A 25,691-nucleotide genomic window follows, 5' to 3' on the forward strand; every position below is an offset into this window, starting at 1 on the left:
TTAGCGAGCACATTTGAAGGCCGGCACGGCATACGAGGGGGTGGGTGGTCAGTATCACGCCCGGCCGCCTTTGTCTCCCCCAGCGGCGATGCTCACACACCGCACTAGGTACTCATCTGAGGCTGAGTCGACCTAAGGGAGGCCCAGGACCCGTTAAATTAATCGTCGCTGGTGTTGACCCTGAACGGGAATCGAACCCGGGCTGGGGGAGGAACAAGGTTCGTAGCGCAGGGCTCTCGAGTGCGAGTGTGTGTGTGGTGTGTGTGGTGTGTGTGGTGTATGTGTGAATGTGGTGTGTGTGTGCGGTTTGTGTGTGGTGTGTGTGGTGTGTGTGTCTGTGTGTGTAGTGTGTGTGCGTGTGTGGTGTGTCTGGTGTGTGTCTGTGTGTGTGGTGTGTGTGTGGTGCGTGTGTGTGGTGTGTGTGTGGTGTGTGTGGTGTGTGTGAATGTGTGTGTGTGCGTGTGTGTGGTATGTGTGGTGTGTGTGTCTGTGTGTGTAGTGTGTGTGCGTGTGTGGTGTGTGGTGTGTCTGGTGTGTGTCTGTGTGTGTGGTGTGTGTGTGGTGCGTGTGTGTGGTGCGTGTGTGTGGTGTGTGTGTGTGGTGTGTGCGTGTGTGGTGTGTGATGCGTGTGTGCGTGTGTGTGGTGTGTCGTGCGTGTGTGTGTGGTGTGTGTGTGCGTGTGTGTGGTGTGTCGTGCGTGTGTGTGGTGTGTGTGGTGTGTGTGTGCGTGTGTGTGGTGTGTGCGTGTGTGTGGTGTGTGTGTGTGGTGTGTGCACGTGTGTGGTGTGTGTGTGTACACACCACGCGTCCGTCACATGTGGTGGCGTCTCTGATTGTCGTGGAAGTATCGTCGCGAGTTGGAACGCCGCTGCGCCCGCGTTGCAAGCTGCGCTCGAACGCGACCTTGGCGATATGCGGCACGGTAACGCGATTTGTGCGTTAAAACAAAAAAATTGTGCGCGTGTAATTGTGTAACTGCGTATGTGTGCGCGTGTGTGATTGTGTGACTGCGTGTGTGTGTGCTTGTGATTGTGTAAGTGCGTGTGTGTGTGCGTGTGATTGTGTAACTGCGTATGTGTGCGTGATTGCTCGTGTCGTTTTGTGATCGTGTGCCGCGTGTGTGATTGTGTGTAGTGTGTGATTGTACGAGTGGTATGTCATTGTACGGAGTGTGTGATTGTGGGGATTGTGAATAGTGTGTGATTGTGCGTGGTGTGTGATCGTGTGCCGCGTGTGTGATTGTGTATAGTGTGTGATTGTGCGTGGTGTGTGGTTGTGTGCGTGGTGTGTCATTGTACGGAGTGTGTGATTGTGGTGATTGTGAGTAGTGTGTGATTGTGCGTGGTGTGTGGTTGTGTGTGTGGTGTGTGATTGTGTGTAGTGTGTGATTGCGTGCGTAATGTCGCTGGGAGTTGTGACCGTGTGTGCGAATGATTGCGAAATGCGCGTGGTTGTGTGATTGTCAGTGTGATTGTGTATTATGATTGCGCGTGTGTGTGATTGTATGTGTGTCTGATTATATGATTGCGAGCGTGTGATTGTCTTTGGCCTGTGATCCCATGCTCGTGTGTGTCTGTGTGATTCAATACTCGAGTGTGTGATTCCATGTTCGTGTGTGTGTGATTGCATGTTCGTGTGGGTGTGTGATTCCATGTTCGCGTGTGCGTGTGTGATCCCATGCTCGCGTGTGTGTGTGTGATTCTATGCTCGTTTGTCTGATTGTATGTTCGCGTGTGTGTCAGTGCGTGTCAGTGTATGTGAGTTTATGTATATGTGAGTGTGTGTGAGTATGTGTGAGTATGTCTGAGTGTGTGTATGTGTGAGTGTAATCCCATTCTCGCGTGTGTGTGTATGTGTGAGTGTGTGTGTGAGTGTGTGTATGTGTGAGTGTGTGTGAGTGTGAGTATGTGTGAGTGTGTGTATGTGCGAGTGTGTGTATCTGTGAGTGTGTGTGAGTGTGTATGTGTGAGTGTATGTATGTGTGAGTGTGTGTGTATGTATAAGTGTATGTGAGTGTGAGTATGTATGAGTGTGTGTATGTGTGAGTGTGTGTGTGAGTGTGTGTATGTGTGAGTGTTGTCATGTGTGAGTGTGTGTGAGTGTGTGTGAGTGTGAGTATGTGTGAGTGTGTGTATGTGTGAGTGTGTGTATGTGTGAGTGTGTGAGTGTGTGTATGTGTGAGTGTGTGCATATGTGAGTGTGTGTGAGTGTGTGTGAGTGTGTGTGAGTGTGTGTGAGTATGTGTGAGTGTGTGTATGTGTGAGTGTGTGTATGTGTGAGTGTGTGAGTGTGTGTATGTGTGAGTGTGTGCATATGTGAGTGTGTGTGAGTGTGTGTGAGTGTGAGTATGTGTGAGTGTGTGTATGTGTGAGTGTGTGTATGTGTGAGTGTGTGTGAGTGTGTGTATGTGTTTGTGTGTGTATATGTGAGTGAGTGTGTATGTGTGAGTGTATGTGTGTATGAATGTGTGAGTATGTGTATGCATGAGTGTGTGTGTATGTGTGAGTGTGTGTGAGTGTGTGTATGTGTGAGTATGTGTGAGTGTGTGTGAGTGTGTGTATCTGTGAGTGTGTGTGAGTGTGTGTACGTGTGAGTATGTGTGAGTGAGTGTGTGTAAGTGTGTATGTGTGAGTGTGTGTATGTGTGTGTATGTGTGAGTATGTGTATGTGTGTGAGTGTGTGTATGTGAGTGTGTGTGTATGTGTGAGTGTGTGTGAGTGTGTGTATGTGTGAGTATGTGTGAGTGTGTGTGAGTGTGTGTATCTGTGAGTGTGTGTGAGTGTGTGTACGTGTGAGTATGTGTGAGTGAGTGTGTGTAAGTGTGTATGTGTGAGTGTGTGTATGTGTGTGTATGTGTGAGTATGTGTATGTGTGTGAGTGTGTGTATGTGTGAGTGTGTGTATGTGTGTATGTGTGTGTATGTGTGTATGTGCGTGTGACTCTATGCTCGTGTGTGTGTCAGTGCGTGCTTGTACCTCTGCACAAACACTCGTGCCGTGGCATCCCCCCCCCCTTTGCCCCCCCCCCCCCCCGCTCACTGTAAGACCCCGCGAGTGAGTGGAGCTAACCACCCCACAACGTTGCCTGAACGTCGTGGCAACGTCTCACCCCCCCCCCCCCCCGCTAAATACGTGCGTGTTCGCGCGTGTACGACCCTGAACTCCGAGACTCTTCCGACATCAAAGATTTCTCTCTCTCCAAGGGGCGGGGCGCGTTGATGGGGAGCGGGGGGGTGGGGGGAGGAGATTGGGCGAGGGGGTGGGGAGAGGTGGCGGCGGGGGGGGGGGCACGTGGCGGGGGGGGGTTAGAGGGTCGCGGCGGTGGGAGGTGGGGCATAGGAGGAGTGGGGGGGGGGCAAGTTAACTTAATGGGTGGGGGGGGGGGTAATTGTGAGAGAGGTTTGGTATTAAGGCATGAGGATGAGAAGGGCTGGGTGGGTGATGGTGGGGGTGGGTGGGTGGGGGGGGCTAAGGTTTAGGGAGGTATGGGTTGGGGCGAGGGATGGTGGAGAGGAGGAGGAGGAGGTGGGTGGGTGGGTGGTGGGTGGGGGGGGAGAGAGAGGCAATAGGGTTTTTCTGCTGAATATTGATTGTTCAGCTAATTACCCCTTCCCGTCGTGCCTCGGTAATGAGCACATGCGCACTGGCTGCTCTCGGCCATTTTGCACGCAGGAGCGAGCGAGAGAGTGGGGAGGAAAAAAAAATCATCAAACCCAATAGTGTTGGGAGGATTCACATCTTCCCCCCACTCAGTTCACGTGCCGGTCGCGCTCTGGGACGCGTCGCGCTGAGACCACCGAGGGCTCTTCCCGCCCCGTCACCCGGCACGGGACCCGTGCGAGCGGGCACCATGGCCAGAGCTCGGAGTCGTCGGCATCGTCTCTAGCGCCCAAGGACGTGAAGATCCATGCGCACACGAGAGTAAGTTTTTTTTATTCGGCTACTCTCTATTTACGTGTCTCTCTCTCGCTCTCTGCCTCGTCCTGTCTGCGCGTCTGTCTCTCGCTCTCTGTCTTCTTTTTTTTAACGCGTACCGATTAAGAGGGGTACGGATAGAAGAGCGGGATTTATTTTTTGTTCGTTGGCTCGGTTTGTGGGTTGATTGGGGTTTTCTAATTTTTTAAACGTAGAAATTGTTCGCTAGCCCGGGATTAAACTTGACCTCGCGAGCCCGTTTTACGCAATCGACGTCGCTGATGCTCACGGCGCGTTCGCGCCCGTCGTCCTGGACTAGATGAAGAAGATGATGAGGATGAAGAGGAAGGGGGGGGGGTGTTTAGAATACGTACATGTCGTCGTTCGCTGCGTCCTCTGACGCTTCGATGCCATCCTCTCGGCCCGCTCCCCTCTGCTCTCCCCGGCTCGCTCTGTCAGCCCGTGGGGGTGGAGGGGTTTGCGCCTCCGCTGTTGAAGACTTCTCGCTCGTTCGCTCGCTCGCTCGCCGTGGCTCGCCCGCAAAGACGAGATGGGGGGGGGGGTAGAAGGCTCCGAGTTGTCTCCGCGGCGTCTCGAGCTTCGAGCGCGGCCGGCCAAGTCCGCGCGTGGCGAGGGGCGAGTCGCTGGAGGCGCGCACTCGCGCACGCACCCCGCGCGCACGCAGACACACATACACACAGACACACTCACACAGACACACTCACACAGACACACAGACACACTCACACAGACACACAGACACACTCACACAGAAACACGCGCGCACATAGACACACTCACGCGCGCACACAGACGCAGACACATTCACGCGCGCACACAGACACACTCACACAGACACACTCACACAGACACACGCGCGCACACAGACACACTCACACAGACACACTCACGCGCGCACACAGACACACTCACGCACGCACACAGACACTCACGCGCACACAGACACACGCACACAGACACACGCACACAGACACACTCACGCGCGCACACAGACACACTCACACAGACACACTCACACAGACACACACACACACAGACACACTCACACACAGACACACTCACGTGCGCCGACTCCACACAGAAGCGCTCCGTTGTGGTGCATCGAATCGCGCACAGACACACACACACTCACACAGACACACGCACGCACGGCAGTCACACGCGTGTAACGCTTATTCTTGTCAGAGAGAGAGAGACAATCTCACACACACCACTGCCTCTCTCTCGCTCTCACGCACTCACGCACAGGAGGAGGACACTTTGACCGGCACAAAACAGGGGCGCGCGAGGTACCGCCGAGTTCCTTGCGCGTAATTTGATCCCAGGTGCGGGCGGGCGGAGGGAGAGCGAACGGGGGGGGGGGAGCGCAAATCCGCTAAAGCGTCGCTCGCAGCGAGGCATAACGAGGATGGGGGGGTGGGGTGGACGCACCGAGCCCAGCCGCTCGTTCCCTAGCCCCGCCGGCCCTGTGCGCCAGCGCCGTGCGGCTTCGTGCGTGAGTGAGTGAGTGAGCGGTGGGTGTGGGTGGGGTGGGGTGGGTGGGTGGCTGAGTGGGTCTCGGGGAGGAGGAGGCGGGCGCCACGGGGCGGTCGGAGCGCGGAGCGGAGCGCCGGCCGGGATTTTTTGGCCTTGAGAAATCCCTCGTGGGATGCGGGGACAGGCGATGAAGGTGGTGGGTGTGGGTGGTGGTGGTGGAGGATGATGGAGGGAGGTGAGGCGGAGGGGAGGAGGGGAGATCCCTTGTTTAACCCTCTCTGACACAGCCATCACCGCATCACCGCCACCACCGCCGTCTCTCTCCTCATGCTATTTAACCCACTCGAATCCTCAGTCAACCTACACGTGCCCCCCCCCCCCAATCCAACCCCATTCAACCCCCCTCTCACCTAGCACGCTTCTCACCCTACCACCAACGCTGTCTCCCGAACACGGTGGCGCTTGCAGCGTGCGCGGCGTGAATCGATGATTCCAGCGAAGACTCCCAGTGTCTCGCACCCCCCTCGCCTCCTCCTCCTCCGCCTCTTCATCATCATCCTCATCATCATCCTCATCATCATCCTCATCATCATCCTCCTCTTCGGCTTGTCCATGCCCACCGAGGTATCTCGCATTATTAGCGTCGGGCGTCGGGGCTTCTCTCCTCCCGTCGCTGTTCATTGCCATAGCTGCTGCTGCCGCTGCCGCTGTTGCGAAAATTATGATGATGGTGGTGGTAATGAAGTGATCGCGGAGCTGGGTTAGCTCGCTAGTTAGTTGTAGAGAGGTGGTGGAAATCGTCGTGCCGGGGGGGGGGGACAATCGTCTCCGTGGCGCACAGCAGCGCCGCGCGCGCGCACGTGTCGTGCTAACAGTTGTAACTCGACCCGCCCGATCAATACGGATCTATAGTTAGCAGATAAAGTAAGTATCCCTCGGTGTTGTGCAGGAGGCACGCACGCACGTGGGAACAAGCGGTGGAGACGTGTGTGTGTGGGGGGGAGGAAGAGTCGTGGAGGGGAGCGGCCAAAACAATGTGACAATTTCTTTACTCGGGGATTGTTTTCATCCAATTGAGGGTCGATAGTTTTGGATATTGAGATCGTGGAGTGGGCCCTTGTATGCGACTTTCACGGTGTGCGCGTCGCCGCTGCTGCTGCTGTTGCTGTTGGCACGCTAAGGTTTGAACTTCCGACAAGAGAGTGGTGAATTTGTTATATTTTTGTTATTTTATTTAAGAAGTTAAGGAATCGGTGTATATATCAATTTTGTGTGTGTGTGTTAGCCGTCAGCTTGTGGACGTAGTCGTTGGCTTTAGCGGGCGTGCACGCGAGGGAGATGAACCCTCAGTGAAGTGTGCGATGATGAGACGCGAAGTCAACGCTGCACTCTGTGCACACCCACGAGTAAGTGGACACACCGGGCTCCGTCACACCACGTGTACACGTCACACCACGTGCACACGTTACAATCACACCACGTGCACACATTACACTACACGCACACTGTACCACCACGTACACACATCACATCACGCCACGTGCACACTGTCACACCACGAACACACACATCACACCAGGTACTCCCATCATACCACGTACACATTTCACACCATGAACACACGTTGTCACACGTGCATATACACATCACACAACACAGCCACTACGTGCACACACATCACACCACACGTACAGACAGACAAATCACACACACTGACGCACACTCACATCCCAGAACACAACACTGTAGACCACATACAAAGACAACCACACTATCATGCACGTCACGTCACACACACAACCACACATCACCAACATGCATACATACAGATACACAACACACAAACACATACCACACACACACACACTGTACACACATATATACACAATTATCACGCTACACTGACACGCATACATACATACATACACACATACATCACATATGACATGCATTACGCACACACATAAATCTCACACACACACATACCACACATTCACCACACATACCACACAGACATACGCACACACACACATCACACCAACCAGACACACATACGCCACACGCATGCATGCATACATGCGCAGAACACACACACACCACACATATATCACACCACAGATACAACATTACAGATATTACAAATAGAACACCACACACACATCGCTGACACTGTAGCGTGAATGCCTCCACACAGACACAACACAGGCACTCACTTGCATATTGCTATCAGCATCCCTGTTAAAACACACACAGCGACACACACACGAGCACACATGAACACACGCATACACACACAGACACACTGCACTGCTACATACACACACACAGACACACTACACACAGACACACTACACTATTACACACAGACACACTACACCATTACACACAGACACACTACACTATTACACACAGACACACTACACTATTACACACAGACACACTACACTACTACACACACTACACTATTACACACACACTTCACTATTACACACAGACACACTACACTATTACACACAGACACACTACACTATTAAACACAGACACACTACACTATTACACACAGACACACTACACTGTTACACACAGACACACTACACACAGACACACAGACACACTACACACAGACACACTACACTATTACACACAGACACACTACACTATTACACACAGACACACTACACTATTACACACAGACACACTACACTATTACACACAGACACACTACACTATTACACACAGACACACTACACTATTACACACAGACACACTACTACACACAGACACACTACACTATTACACACAGACACACTACACTATTACACACAGACACACTACACTATTACACACAGACACACTACACTATTACACACAGACACACTACACTATTACACACAGACACACTACACTATTACACACAGACACACTACACTATTACACACAGACACACTACACTATTACACACAGACACACTACACTATTACACACAGACACACTACTACACACAGACACACTACACTATTACACACAGACACACTACACTATTACACACAGACACACTACACTATTACACACAGACACACTACACTATTACACACAGACACACTACACTATTACACACAGACACACTACACTATTACACACAGACACACTACACTATTACACACACACCCTACACTATTACACACATATACACTGCACTATTACACACAGACACACTACACTACTACACACTACACTATTACACACACACACTACACTACTACACAGATACACACTACACTACTACACACAGACACACACTACACTACAACACACAGACACACTACACTATTACACACAGACACACTACACTACTACACACAGACACACTACACTATTACACACAGACACTACACTATTACACACAGACACACTACACTATTACACACACACACTACACTATTACACACACACTACACTACTAAACACAGACACACTACACTATTACACACAGACTCACTACACTGTTACACACAGACACTATACTATTACACACAGACTACACTATTACACACAGACACACTACACTATTACACACAGACACTACACTATTACACACACTACACTATTACACACAGACACTACACTATTACACACACTACACTATTACACACAGACACACTACACTTTTACACACAGACACACTACACTACTACACACAGACACACTACTCTACTACACACAGACACTACACTATTACACACAGACACACTACACTATTACACACACACTACACTATTACACACACACTACACTATTAAACACAGACACACTACACTATTACACACAGACTCACTACACTATTACACACAGACACTACACTATTACACACAGACACACTACACTATTACACACACACACTACACTATTACACACAGACACACCACACTACTACACACAGACACACTACACTATTACACACAGACACACTACACTATTACACACAGACACACTACACTATTGCACACAGACACACACACTGCACTATTACACACAGACACACTACACTATTACACACAGACACACTACACTACTACACACAGACACACTACACTATTACACACACACTACACTACTACACACAGACACACTACACTATTACACACACACTACACACTACACACAGACACACTACACTACTACACAGAGACACACCACACTACTACACACAGACACACTATACACAGACACACTACACTATTACACACAGACACACTACACTATTACACACAGACACACTACACTATTACACACACACTACACTACTACACACAGATACACTACACTATTACACACAGACACACTACACTATTACACACACACACTACACTACTACACACAGACACACTACACTACTACACACAGACACACTACACTACTACACACAGACACACTACACTACTACACACAGACACACTACACTACTACACACAGACACACTACACTATTACACACAGACACACTACACTACTACACACAGACACACTACACTATTACACACACACACTACACTATTACACACAGACACACTACACTATTACACACAGACACACTACACTACTACACACAGACACACTACACTATTACACACACTACACTACTACACACAGACACACTACACTACTACACACAGACACACTACACTACTACACACACACTACACTATTACACACAGACACACTACACTATTACACACAGACACACTACACTACTACACACAGACACACTACACTATTACACACACTACACTACTACACACAGACACACTACACTACTACACACAGACACACTACACTACTACACACACACTACACTATTACTCACAGACACACTACACTATTACACACACACACTACACTACACTACTACACACACACTACACTATTACTCACAGACACACTACACTATTACACACACACACTACACTATTACACACAGACACACTACATTATTACACACAGACACACTACACTATTACACACACACTACACTACTAAACACAGACACACTACACTATTACACACACACACTGCACTACAAAGATCCCCCGTATAGCCTGTGACAGACTTTTGTGGCAAGTGGCGTTAGCGAGCACCTATGAAGGCCGACACACCACACATACAAAGACAAAGATCCCCCGTATAGCATGTGACAGACTTTTGTGGCAAGTGGCGTTAGCGAGCACCTATGAAGGCCGACACACCACACATACAAAGACAAAGATCCCCCGTATAGCATGTGACAGACTTTTGGGGCAAGTGGCGTTAGCGAGCACCTATGAAGGCCGACACACCACACATACAAAGACAAAGATCCCCCGTATAGCATGTGACAGACTTTTGGGGCAAGTGGCGTTAGCGAGCACCTATAAAGGCCGGCACACCACACATACAAAGACAAAGATCCCCCGTATAGCCCGTGACAGGCTTTTGGGGCAAGTGGCGTTAGCGAGCACCTATGAAGGCCGACACACCACACATACAAAGACAAAGATCCCCCGTATAGCATGTGACAGACTTTTGGGGAAAGTGGCGTTAGCGAGCACCTATGAAGGCCGGCACACCACACATACAAAGACAAAGATCCCCCGTATAGCCCGTGACAGGCTTTTGGGGCAAGTGGCGTTAGCGAGCACCTATGAAGGCCGACACACCACACATACAAAGACAAAGATCCCCCGTATAGCCTGTAACAGACTTTTGGGGCAAGTGGCGTTAGCGAGCACCTATGAAGGCGCACACCACACCTGTTCAGCACAGCTTCGTCGTGACCTTTGGTAACGACTAAAGGAGGATGGTTGGACCCGTGCCATTATATCGCATTGCGCCTCATAGAGAATGTGTGTGCGTGTGTATATATGTATGTAGGTAATAGGGGCGAAACGGAATAACAAACGCTGCTGCTGCAGCGGTTATCATCGTAAACTTATCACCCTCGCGGATTTGCGTAAAAAAAAGTAACGTTTTAATTTAAAAAAAACCACAGCAAACACACAGGATCGTGATTGTAATTAGACCGGCGGGAGCGGTGACGCAGCAGTTAGCGCGCTCCGTTTGGAACCTCGATGCCGAGTTTGCTCTTCCCGGCCACGAACCGGTCCTGAGATGCTCCCCTCTTCATCTCCCCCTTAACACACGCCAAAGCCGTTGTACCGTACTCCTATGCTACCACGTCTATGCCCCCCCACCTCTCCCCACCACCCCAACCGACTCGCATCGTTCGACAACTGCCAGGGCCGCCACGGTGAATGGGGAGGAGGCCCACGTCCAGCAGTGGATTGAGAATGGGCTGGTGGTGTGGGTGGTGTTGGTGTTGTCTGGCTGGCCACCCACCCCCTCGGCCTTCATAGGTGCACGCTAGCAGCACTTGCCCCAACAGTATGTTAAGGCTACACGGGGGATCTTTGTCTTTGTTGGTTAATGGGAGAGATCGGCGAGAATTTAAATCGTTGATGCCGATAACAACAATGACGACGTGGGTCGGAATACCCCCTGCGTCTACATGGTGTACGCAGAGACATCATGTGCTGACACACACACAACACACAGACACACACACAGACACACGTACAGTGACACACTGACACACACACACAGGCACACGTACAGTGATACACTGACACACACACACAATGACACACACACAGACACACGTACAGTGACACACTGACACACAGACACACGTACAGTGACACACTGACACACACACACAGACACACGTACAGTGACACACTGACACACACACAATGACTGATACACAGACACGCGTACAGTGACACACTGACCCACACACACAATGACACACACACAGACTCACACACAGTGACACACTGACACACACACAGGCACGTTAATACACACACACAGACACATACACAGACACACACACAGACACACACACAGACACGGTAATACATAAGACACAGACACACACACAGACACACGTACAGTGACACACTGACACACACACAAAATGACTCACACACACAGACACACGTACAGTGACACACTGACACACACACAGACACACGTACAGTGACACACTGACACACACACAATGACACAGACAGACACACGTACAGTGACACACTGACCCACACACACAATGACATACACACAGACACACGTACAGTGACACACTGACACACACACACAGACACACGTACAGTGACACACTGATACACACACACAATGACACACACACACACAGACACACGTACAGTGACACACTGACCAACACACACAATGACACACACACATACACACGTACAGTGACACACTGACCCACACACACACAATGACACACAGACACACGTACAGTGACACACTGACCCACACACACACTGACCCACACACACAGACACACGTACAGTGACACACTGACCCACACACACACAATGACACACAGACACACGTACAGTGACACACTGACACACACAGACACACACAGACACACGTACAGTGACACACTGACACACACACACACAATGACACAGACAGACACACGTACAGTGACACACTGACCCACACACACACAGACACACGTACAGTGACACACTGACCCACACACACAATGACACACACACACAATGACTCACACACACAGACACACGTACAGTGACACACTGACCCACACATAATGACACAGACAGACACACGTACAGTGACACACTGACCCACACACACAATGACACACGTACAGTGACACTGACCCACACACACACGCAGACACACGTACAGTGACACACTGACACACACACAATGACACAGACAGACACACGTACAGTGACACACTGACCCACACACACAATGACACACACACACAGATACACGTACAGTGACACACTGACACACAATGACTCACACACACAATGACACACACACAGACACACGTACAGTGACACACTGACCCACACACACAATGCCACACACACAGACACACGTACAGTGACACACTGACCCACACACAATGACACACACAGACACACGTACAGTGACACACTGATACACACACACTGACCCACACAAACACAGACACACGTACAGTGACACTGACACACACAGACACACACACAGACACACGTACAGTAAAACACTGACACACACACATTGACACACACACAGACACACGTACAGTGACACAAACCCACACACACAATGACACACACAATGACACACACACAGACACACATACAGTGACACACTGACCCACACACACAATGACACACACACAGACACACGTACAGTGACACACTGACCCACACACACACAGACACACACACAGACACACGTACAGTGACACTGACCCACACACACAATGACACACACACAGACACATGTACAGTGACACACTGATACACACACACTGACCCACACACAGACACACGTACAGCGACACACTGACACACACACAGACACACACAGACACACGTACAGTGACACATTATCCCACACACACAATGACACACACAGACTGACAGCATACACAGTGACACACTGACACACACACACACACAATGATACACACACACCAATAGCATCCCAATGACTGTGAGCTTCAGTGGCATGCTCCGCACTCGACGGAATCCTATGTTGACCCAGAAGATGTAAAGAGTGCTGTGTGGTAAAGGCCAGGTCAGGTCACGTGGTGTAGGGTACGGGCCAGGTCAGGTCACGTGGTGTAGGGCACGGGCTAGGCCAGGTCACGTGGTGTAGGGCACGGGCTAGGCCAGGTCACGTGGTGTAGGGTACGGGCTAGGTCAGGTCACGTGGTGTAGGGCACGGGCTGTAGGTCAGGTCACGTGGTGTAGGGCACGGGCTGTAGGTCAGGTCACGTGGTGTAGGGCACGGGCTAGGCCAGGTCACGTGGTGTAGGGCACGGGCTGTAGGTGAGGACACGTGGTGTAGGGCACGGGCTGTAGGTGAGGACACGTGGTGTAGGGCACGGGCTAGGTCAGGTCACGTGGTGTAGGGCACGGGCTGTAGGTCAGGTCACGTGGTGTAGGGCACGGGCTAGGTCAGGTCACGTGGTGTAGGGCACGGGCTGTAGGTGAGGACACGTGGTGTAGGGCACGGGCTAGGTCAGGTCACGTGGTGTAGGGCACGGGCTGTAGGTGAGGACACGTGGTGTAAGGCACGGGCTAGGTCACGTGGTGTAGGGCACGGGCTGTAGGTGAGGACACGTGGTGTAAGGCACGGGCTAGGTCACGTGGTGTAGGGTACGGGCTATGTCACGTGGTGGTGTAAGAGACTTAGCGTGGCCATGCAGCCTTCGGCCGAATGTAACCGCATTATTTAGTCATGAAACGAGACACGTACCGGGAGTGTGAGCGTCTGCGTGCGTACATATCTCGCACACATTTACACGCACACGTGAATGTGCGCGTGCCATTGTCTGACTGCAGCACGTATGTGCACATGCACACGCGTAAGCGCAACACGCGTGAAACGTGTCGACACATCAACAAGGGACAAAGATCCTCCATGTAGCCTCGACAGATCCTTGGGGGGAATTGTCTGCGAGCGAGCACTGATGGGAAGGCCTGCACGGCACAAGGTGGGGCGGTTAGCCAGCAACACACCCAGCCGCCTTTGTCTTCCCAGTGCCTATGAGGGGCAGGCGAGAGGGGTTCGTAGCGCAGCGCGCTCGCCGCTACGCTACCGCTCCCCGCACGCACGTGAACATAGCAGACACAAAGCACATGGCAGACGCGTGAACACAACACAAAATATAAAGATCCCCCGTGTAGCCTTTAACAGGCTGTCGGGGCAAGTGACGTTATCGAAAACCTACGAGGGAGCGGGTGGCCAACACCATTCCCGGCCGCCTTTGTCTCCCCAATGCACATATCCACGCACACGCGTGAACACACCCACGTACACTTAAACACAGCACGTGTGTTTCCCATGAAGGCCGGCACGACACACGAGGGGGTGGATGGCCAGCACCACGCCCGGTCGCCTTTGTCTCACCAGTGGCGATGTTTACTGCACACCGCACCAGGTACTCATTTGAGGCTGAGTCGACCTAGGGGAGGCCCAGGACCGAATTCAGGTAATTGTCACTGGTGTTGGCCGTGAGCGGGAATCGTAGTATATATGTGGGCACATACACATGCGTAGAAGACACACACACGTGCACACACAGCACACGTATGTATACGTCTACTGAATATGTTTTACCAATGACTATATAAATATATATAGTTGCAACATTCAATACGTATACGGGCATATTGCCTTACACGACAAATAAGAGATGGCAATACCTATTATATATTAATGTTAATCGCGATAAATTAATTGTTGCAAAATTCATAACAAATATCGCGCAGATTTTTTAAGCTACCTTTTTTTGGCAACACGAATAATAAACAACACGCGGATTTGCACGTTGCCTGTTTCGCTTCGGTTCTAGAGAATGTATATATGTGTGAATGCATCACACTATCAGGGCAGTTCTTGGATTGCATTTGCAGAATTACGAAAAAGATATATTTTTGAAATAACAAAAATATGTAAATATTTTTTTCTTTTTGGAAAATAAATACATTTCCCCAAAAATGTAACCATACTAAAAGCACGTTGCGGAATTACGCCGGAGATTTTGATGTAAAGCTTTCGTGACTGCAGGGACTCATAGTCCTGGTTCTCACGTGACTTTACCGAAAGAACCAAGAATACGCCGGAGATGTCGAGGCTGCTGTAGGTGGCGTCGGGTACTCGTAGGGTGACTCGTGGGTGACTCGTAGGGTGACTCGTGGGTGACTCGAGCGGAGCGGTGGCGCAGCGATTAGCGCACCGCCCGACGGAACGGGCACACCCCCAGTTCAGCTCCTCGGTCGGTCGGAGTGGGGGGGGATGGTTTCAATGAATCGAATTCGAATTGGCGAGCAACATCAGCAGCTCAGAAGCGATCCTGGACGGGGGACACAGGCCCACCAGACCCCCCCCGCCCCCAGCGTGCACTGACCAGCGTGGTGAAGTATGGTCAAAGATTATTCCTCCCCAATTGCCGAGGGGCTGTAGTAACATCAACATTGTCTCCGTGACGACAACGCTGTGTGTGTCGTGTGGGTGTCGTGTGTGTGTCGTGTGTGTGTCGTGTGGGTGTCGTGTGCGAGCGTTCGACGTGTAACATGGTTAGTCGCTTTCTGAAACGCGTCCAGATTCTCTGGGTTTATTTATTTTGGGGGGGGGGCGTTCTTTGGGGGGCGGGAGGGGGTCGATCGGCTGCACGCACGCTGCTGCGACGAGTGGCATCGCTACGACCTCGTCGAGGTTGGCGTCTCGAAGCGTCCCTTTATTTCAATTCGACCCGCGGATCGAGGGGCCCTCGCCCCCCCCCCCAAAGAGTTCCAACCGTGCTCATCTCGAATGCCAAAGCCTCGCTACTACGAGTCGACACAATCTGCACCCCCCCCCCCAAGAGAATTGTCCGTGCGCTCGCGCATTCTCGACGTCGTCAGCTGGACAAAGTCTCGGAGTGGGACGCTGACGCCGACAGAAAGCGGCGCTGTCACGACACAAAGATCAGCGCCGCTGCTGTTGTTGTTGTTTTGCTGTTGTTGTTGTTGTTGTTTTGCTGTTGTTGTTGTTGTTTTGCTGTTGTTGTTGTTCTCATCTAACACGGCGGATTGTACGTGACGCGTGGATTTTCGGAGGGGCGGGGGGGTAAAATCCCACTGTCGTGCTCGTCGACATTTATCCACGACTATGTGATGGAGTGGGGGGCAGGAGGGGGGGGGGCAGGAGACTTCGTGCCAGACTCGAAGGGGGACCGACGAGAGCCGATGGCCAAGTACGGAACGGCAGTCAAAGGATGGAGACGGTGGCCGAGGGTGGAGGTGGAGATGGATCGGCGAAACCGCTGGGTGGATCTTTTTTTTTCTTTCATTTTTTTACATCGCACAATCGAGGGGCGTGGAGGGGTGGGGGCTTCATCCAGCAGTGGATTGCCCAAGGCCGATGAGGATGATCGTAGCACCGAGCGGGCTTGTGTATGCGGCGTGTTGCGTGGGGTGCCTCTTTGTTCACGTTGTGTGGCCACGTTGGGCGAACGTCCGTCGTCTCAAAGATATCGCGAAGCTTTAACGCGTAACGCGTGAGATTTATTCATGTGGAGTTGTTTGCGAGCGCCTATTTAGTCACCGCCACGCACCCCCCCCCCCAAACCGCTTGTCTGCGCAAATTCACACAACAAAGATCCCCCGTGTAGCCTGCAACAGATTGTGGGGGCAAGTGCTGTGAGCGAGCGCCTATGAAGGCTGGCACGGCACACGAGGGGTGCGTGGCCAGCACCACGCCCGGCCGCCTTTGTCTCCCTAGTATTACAAACAAAGATCCCCGTAGAGTCTGAACAGACACACTACACTATTACACACAGACACACTACACTACTACACACACACTACATTATTACACACAGACACACTGCACACAGACCGCTCCCCACACACTACACAATTACACACACAGACTAGACACAGACTTTACACTATTACACACAGACACACAATGACATCCCTGTTACACAAACATACAAAGATCCCCCGCACAGCCTTGACAGACTGTTGGGGCAAGTGCTGTCAGCGAGAAGCCCCTGTGAAGGCCGGCACGGCACACGACGGGGTGGATGACCAACGCCAGTGACGATAATTATCTGAACCGGTCCTGGGCCTCCCCTAGGTCGACTCAGCCTCAAGTGAGTACCTGGTGCAGTGTGTAGTAAAGACAAAGGCGGCCGGGCGTGGTGCTGGCCACCCACCCGTTAATCAATGTGCCGGCGTTCATAGGTCGTGTTGCTCGCAAACTGCACTTGCCCCAACAGTCTGTTGCAGGCTATACGGAGGGGGGGGGGGCGGGGAATCTTTGTCTTTGTGTGCGGTTATGCCCATCTAGAACGCATGCCCGGCCGCTTTTGTCTCCCCAAGTAATAACACCCCCAATAACACACACACGCACACGTGCGTGTTGTCCAACATGTACCACCACCCTCGTCACGCCCGCGAGCTCTCCGGAGTCGAGGGATCACCGAGAGAAAATGGTTGAATGAATATGCGAGAGCCTGGGGCCACGTGTGAGTGTGGTGTGTGGGTGCGGGGTGTGTCTGTGTGTGCGGTGTGTGTGTGTGCGGTGTGAGTGCGGGGTGTATGTGCGGGGTGTGTCTGTGTGTGCGGTGTGTGTGTGTGCAAGAGACCTCGGATGCACTCGTCCCATCTGATACGGTGAGAGCGGCGAGGTGTCGTCGGTGGGGCGCTGGGTGCGGTTTCTGGGGCGATGCCATGAGGGATCGCAGACAAGACGAAGATCCCTCCTCTGTGTAGGATTTCGAGAGTGTTTCGGGGCAAGTGTTGCGTAGGCCGGCACGGCACACGAGGGGGTGGGTGGCCACGCCCGGCCGCTTTTGTCTCCCCAGTGGCGATGTTTACACACCGCACCACCAGCTACTCATCTGAGGCTGGGTCGCGTGTACACGCATGCCGCCACGCTGTGTACAGGCACGGATCGAGCTCGGGTAGCCGGGTGCGTAGCGCAGTGCGCTAACCGCAACACGTTCACACACACAAAGACAAAGACCCCCCGTATAGCCTTTAACAGGCTGTCCGGGGCAAGTGTTCTTACTGAACAGCACCTTGAGGGCTGGAACAGGCACCACGCCCGGCCGCCTTTGTCTCGTCGCTGAGTCGATCTAGGGGGGGGGGGGGGTAGGACTGGTTTCGATATCCGCCACTGTTTATTGATCGTGAGTGGGAATCAAACTCGGATTTGTCGCGCAGTGCGCTGATCACTTTAGTGCGTTAACCACTGCGCCACCGCTCCTCTAGCACACACACACACATGTGCAAACACACGCAAGACACATTCTCACATAGGTACGTGCACATACATAGACAATGTATACACACATACGGAGGCAAAGATCCCCATATAGACTGTTATGTACATATACACACAAATATATACACAAGACACATATACGCATACATGACCACGCGTATTCGACGTAAAGACACAGACACGCACATACAACATGCAAATATCCCGCCGTGTAGCCGACGAGGACTGTTGGGGACAAGTGGTATGAGCGATCGCCTATGAAGGACTGCACACGTGGAGGTGGTGTGGCCAGCGCCACGCCCGGCCGCCTTTGTCTCCCCGGTGCTAACGTTTTTACAAACCGCGCCGTGTACTCATTAAGGCTGAGTCGACCTACGGGGGGGAGCGGGTAGGCCCAGAACCGATTCAGATCGATATTCGCCGGAAATCGAACACTTGACTGTCGGATTTCCTCGCTGTGCGGTGCGCTCGCCACTGCGCCACCGCTCCCCATGGAACCACATATCGTACAAAGATCTCCCGTGTAGCCTCAACAGACTGTTGGGGCAAGTGCTGTCAGCGAGTAGCACCTGTGAAGGCCGGCACGGCACACGAGTGCGTGGGCGTGCCAGCACCACGCCCGTCCGCCTTTGTCTCCACCAGCGGCGACGTACTCATTTGAGGCTGAGTCGACCTAGGGGAGGCTCAGGACCGGTTCTGACAATCGTCACCGGTGCTGGCCTTGAGCGGGGCACGAACTCGGGTGGCCGGGATTTCGCTGCGCGGCGCTCACCGCTCCCCAGCGCGCGCGAGACGCACACGCAGACGCACACGCGCGCACCCAAAACCGGTTCTGCTAAGCGTGGCGTGAAGAGGCCGTGGGGCGAACGCGTTTTCACCGAACCCGCGACACGCCTCTCTCTCTCACCTTCGGCGCAATGCTCGGGTACAGTGCCAAGTGGCACAATCTCTCGCTCGCGTGCGCCATCCGAGAGGAGTGCGACACGGGAGGGCAGCGGCTGCAGATTTCGCGGCCACCGCAGCGCCAGCGATTGCGATTCGTACTGAAGCGGCCACTGGGACTCTCTGTCCACCAGGTCCGCGGAAAACCCATCGACACTGGGGAGACAAAGGCGGCCGGGCGTGGTGTTGGCCACCCACACCCCCCCCCCCCTCATTTGCCCTCCCGGGGCCTTCAATAGGTGCTCGCTAACAGCACTTGCCCCGATATTCTGTTAAATGCTATATGGGGGATCTTTGTATTGGGGGTTTGTGTACGCATGGATACACATGCACCAATAAATTATCCATTATTAGACGACGTTTCGTGGCAATGGCCGTGCACGTCACATAGGCAGCTGCTGCTTGTGTGCTTCGAAGAAGGGCCATGGTCCGAAACGTCGCCAATGATTTCATTTTTCCCTGTAAGGCCACGGTGTTGTTATTTTGGAGTTTTTTTTTTTCAACGTTGCCTTCGCAGCAGCAGCAGCAGCAACATCAGTAGCAGCGTTAGATGATGATGATGAGTTTACAGCTGATAGCACGCAACGAGCCGAATCCCACCGCTCCATCTCCTCGGCCACGTCCCTTAACTCGAATCTCATCGCTCCATCTCCTCGACCGCACGTGATCGTATGTGTACATGTGCATTTAAAACATGCGTCGTTTTTTTTCACGTGATGATAAGAGAGCGGTGGCGCAACGGTTAGCGCGCACTGTGCTTATATGAGAAGGGCTACTCGGTTCTCATCGAGTGCAAGCCACGGCTCGCACCGAATGTCGAGTCAATCTCTCAGTGGCTCCCAGTTCAAGTTCAAGTTCATTTATTTGGTATAGCCCTGTGAGCCATTCGGCTCTTGGATCGGGTGCAACCGCAACAAACAAAAAACATGAACAAGAAAACATCTTGAAGTGACTGTGACTATGTGCAAACAGAAAATCCAAGAACAGATGGCAAAATATTGCAGAAAAGGCACCGTACACCAACGCTGTGTGCAAAAATCCTAGTGGGATGCAAGTCAAATAACAACAACAACCACAAGACAACTTAGATTAAGGCCGTCAGTCTAACTCCGTACTACAACAAACAAACATGGCCAAACCAAAAAACGTTTTCGAAATCACCAAAATAAAGCCATGAAAGCAATTAAACAGTGATAATCGGAACTGCCCGAATTTTTGCGAGAGTATCTTAGCGTGGTTAGCATCAGCACTGGGGGATACAAAAACGGCCAGGCGTGGGGTGGTTGGGGGAGCTACCAACACAACGGCATTGTCCCTCTTGATACCGGGCGTGCGACTACAATAACGACGATCATTTAAACCCCCCCCCCCCCCTTCTTGATTGAAGCTTTCGTGACTTGCAGGAATCCATACTCTTTGGCTCTTTCGGTAAAGTCACGTAGTGTAGAAATAAAATTAAACAAATCACGACGTTTCGATCAACAAGTTAATACCCCCCTCTTGTCGAAGGGCCTCCAACAGAGTTGTTGAGTTCTAGATTTGAAGCTTTCGTGACTGCAAGGATTCATACTCTTAGGTTTTTTCGGTAAAGTCACGTAGGTAAAAAATAAAAATAAAAAAATACTAAAAGTAATCATAGAAATAAAATAAAATAATAAATCACGTTTCAAGTGGTGCAGTAATTTTAGCTGTGACGGTCCCACCTGATGACGGAGACTTGTGTTGCCTCCGAAACGTCGTGATTTATTACTTTATTTTATTTCTATTATTACTTTTAGTAATTTTTTATTTTATTTTTTACCTACGTGACTTTACCGAAAAAACCTAAGAGTAGAGTTGTTGAGTTGTTCGATGGCCATGCTTCAGGGCAGCTGGCGGGTGGTGAACGCCGGGCACGCAGTGCTGGGTGTTTGCCGCACCACTACTCTCCCACTCCGCACAACTACATCAAGATTCTCGCAGACAGCAGTCAAATGTAGAAGAAAAGCAAACATCCCGGCCGCATGACCCTGCGTGGATTCCTGCCTGCCTGGCTGGGTGCACGCCTCCCGGGTGCACGTGGGATGACGTCAACGCGCAGATGTGCGCGGTGACGTCACGCCAACCCCCCCCCTTCCACCCCGGATGTGCATCCCACGCAAATGTGCGGGATGCACGGAATCGTGCGGTCATCGAACTCTCAACTCTGCCTTGCCGTGTGGGGAGAGGGGGGGTGGGAGATGGAGAGAGAGGGGGGTGGGAGATGGAGAGAGAGGGGGGTGGGAGATGGAGAGAGGGGGGGGGAGATGGAGAGAGGGGGGGAGATGGAGAGAGGGGGGTGGGATGGAGAGAGTGAAAGGGCATGCAGTTGAGAGGAGAGAGTAAAACGGAAAGCGGAGGGCGAGGGAACGTGACCGTCCGTTGGAGCGAGAGGATTCTGGGGCGAGAGGCAAAGAGAGATCGAGAGGGCGAGAGAGAGAGAGCTGTGAATACGAAGAGCGAGGCGAGACAGAGACACAGACAGAGAGCGACAGAGAGAGACACAGAGACACAGAGAGACAGACAAAGAGAGACACAGAGATACACAGAGAGATACACACAGAGAGAGACGTAGATACAGAGAGAGACACACAGAGACACACAGACAGACAGAGACAGGGGGCAGAGTGGGTGAGGTGCAGTGGAGGGAAGAGAAGGGGGTCGAGGAGGAGAGAGACAAAGGGAGACGTGACACAGGGAAGGCGATGGGAAGGTGGAGAGAGAGAGAGGGGCGGCTGTTCTATATGAGGGGACAAGTTTTGCTGGCTGGATGGATGGCGAGATGGGACGGACGGTGACGTTTGCGTGAACACGCCCGTGTGTGCGTACCGTGGCAGTCTGCGCAGTGTCGATTGCATGGGCTCCTGAGGACTTTTGAGATTGTTGTTGTTGTTTTACGTCCATATACAACGACACGATGCATATTTCACCTTTTAAGCAAGCTACCAAGCAAGCCCTGCCGATTAAGGCAGCCTCCTCGAGTTTGTTGGTGAGCGAGAATTATACACACTCAGCACCCACGCTGACCAGCATCATCATCATCCATGCGTGGTCTCACAAATTGTGTATTGTCATGAATGTGTGGGTTCACAAATTGTGTATTGTAATCGATGTGTTGTCTCACAAATTGTGTATTGTAATGTGTGGGTTCACAAATTGTGTATTGTAATGAATGTGGGTTCACAAATTGTGTATTGTAATTAATGCGTAGCTTCACATATTGTGTATTCTCATTAAGCCACCCACACCAACGATAGTGCGTGTACCCACACACGTGTGTGTGTACGCGTGTGTGTGTGTGTGTGTACACGCGTGTGTATACGTGTGTGTGTACACGTGTGTGCGTGTGTGTGTACACGCGTACATCCACGTCAGGGTCCGTTTGGTCAAAAATTTCGGATCTTTGAAGGAATAATTTCGGATCACGTTTTGTTGTCGTTGGGGTTTTCGTGACGTTTCCATCCAACACTCGCGTCACGTGTGCTGGCGTGCTGACACACGACACGAACATCCAACGTCCCTCTCCGCTGTATATGTATTATTTGTTGTTGTTGCGGGAAACATTTTTCACTCCGGGATTTCTTTTACGAAAAATTGGTAACAGATTCCATCCCCCCCGCCCCCCACACACAGAGCCCCCAAACACAAGCTCCGTGCGCATGATGTGCATCGCAATGTCGCGTTCTGTAGGCACACGAGCTTGTCAAAGTTGCAGTACACGTACCGACGTTTCCGGATACACGATGTTCTACTTCGTAGCTAATATATTTTATTTAATTTTGGAAGTGGTTTCTTGGAAATATTGTGAGAGAAAAAAAAAAATTACAATTATGCACGTCTGGGATGTGTGGTTCGTGAGCTGCACGGTGAGTCTAGTACTGGTGAGCTGTGTGGTGAGTTTAGTATTGGTGAGATGTGTGGTGAGTTTAGTACTGGTGAGATGTGTGGTGAGTTTAGTACTGGTGAGATGTGTGGTGAGTTTAGTATTGGTGAGCTGTGTGGTGAGTTTAGTACTGGTGAGCTGTGTGTTGAGTTTAGTATTGGTGAGATGTGGGGTGAGTTTAGTACTGGTGAGATGTGGGGTGAGTTTAGTATTGGTGAGCTGTGGGGTGAGTTTAGTATTGGTGAGCTGTGTGGTGAGTTTAGTATTGGTGAGCTGTGTGGTGAGTTTAGTATTGGTGAGATGTGAGGTGAGTCTAGTACTGGTGAGCTGTGGGGTGAGTTTAGTACTGGTGAGATGTGGGGTGAGTTTAGTGGTGGTGAGATGTGGGGTGAGTTTAGTACTGGTGAGCTGTATGTTGAGTTTAGTGGTGGTGAGATGTGGGGTGAGTTTAGTATTGGTGAGCTGTGTGGTGAGTTTAGTATTGGTGAGCTGCGGGGTGAGTTTAGTTCTGGTGAGCTGTGAGACGTGTTGCGGCGAGGTAAGTATCGGTGAGCTGTGGGGTGAGCTTCTTAAGTGATTGCTTTCGGAGTTCATGGAAATCAGAGCCCCAAGTGTCCTCTTGGACAATGGACTGACACAACATTTCCCTGACCCCTTAGCCCGCGAGCGTCCGCTCGCCTGGCGCCGTTCAGCAGCCTAACCTGGCACCGACGGGCGCCCGTGGTCCCCTCGGTGGCAGCGAGACTCGGCCCGTCGGCCACCCCGGTCAACGCCGCGGTGGGCATTTCGAGCCTCGTAGTTCAACTATTATCTTTGTTATTTTACCGGTGAAGTGCCACGCTGAGCTACGTGCCTCTTTCTCGGAAGCGACCCTGGCTATCACAAACGATAGCTCGACGGAGTGGCTTAGCATCATCGTCATCACCACGTGGACATTTACAGCAGCAGCCAAACGCTCTAGACGCGTGGTGACGTCGATTGTGGAGGGGAAAAACCGGAGGACCCGGAGAAAAATCCACGCGACCACGGAGAGTGAGAGAGACGTGTAGACTCCAAATATACAGCAGCAGCAGACGTCAGGGTCGGGATCGAACCCACGACCTCCTGTATACCAGGCGAGGTAGTCAACATTGCCTGTATCGGGCACCCGGGACAAGTGCTGTTAGCGACCGCCTATTAAGGCCAGGACGGCACACGAGCGGCTGCTCGTTTGTATGTACGTTGAACGTCTTTCGCAACGTGCATAGCCACCCGTGATAATCAGAGGTGGTAGGGCCCAGGTGGTTGTGGAAGATCCCAGGAGGTGATAGAAGGTCCCAGTAGGTGGTGGAAGGTCCCGGATGGTAGTGGAAGGTCCCAGTAGGTGGTGGAAGGTCTCGGGTGGTGTTGGAAGGTTCCAGGAGGTGGTGGAAGGTCTCAGGAGGTGGTGGAAGGTCCCGGGTGGTGGTGGAAAGTCCCAGTAGGTGGTGGAAGGTCCCAGTAGGTGGTGGAAGGTCCCAGTAGGTGGTGGAAGGTCTCGGGTGGTGGTAGAAGGTCCCAGGAGGTGGTGGAAGGTCCCAG

At 51.9% G+C, this 25,691-nt stretch overlaps 1 protein-coding gene across 1 annotated transcript in view; it reads left to right on the forward strand.

Moving 5' to 3' along the window:
• The first annotated feature begins 6,127 nt into the window (after positions 1-6,127).
• LOC133357865 (zinc finger homeobox protein 3-like) overlaps positions 6,128-25,691 on the forward strand; it is a 77,429-nt gene continuing 57,865 nt past the window's right edge. The window contains exon 1 of the mRNA XM_061576008.1: positions 6,128-6,817. The gene's annotated coding sequence lies outside the window, so the exon portion shown is untranslated. The remainder of the gene's footprint in view (positions 6,818-25,691) is intronic.

This window comes from Lethenteron reissneri, chromosome 60 (genome assembly GCF_015708825.2).
Source record: "Lethenteron reissneri isolate LAM-NWPU_2019-01 chromosome 60, ASM1570882v1, whole genome shotgun sequence".
NCBI classification, from domain to species: domain Eukaryota; kingdom Metazoa; phylum Chordata; class Hyperoartia; order Petromyzontiformes; family Petromyzontidae; genus Lethenteron; species Lethenteron reissneri.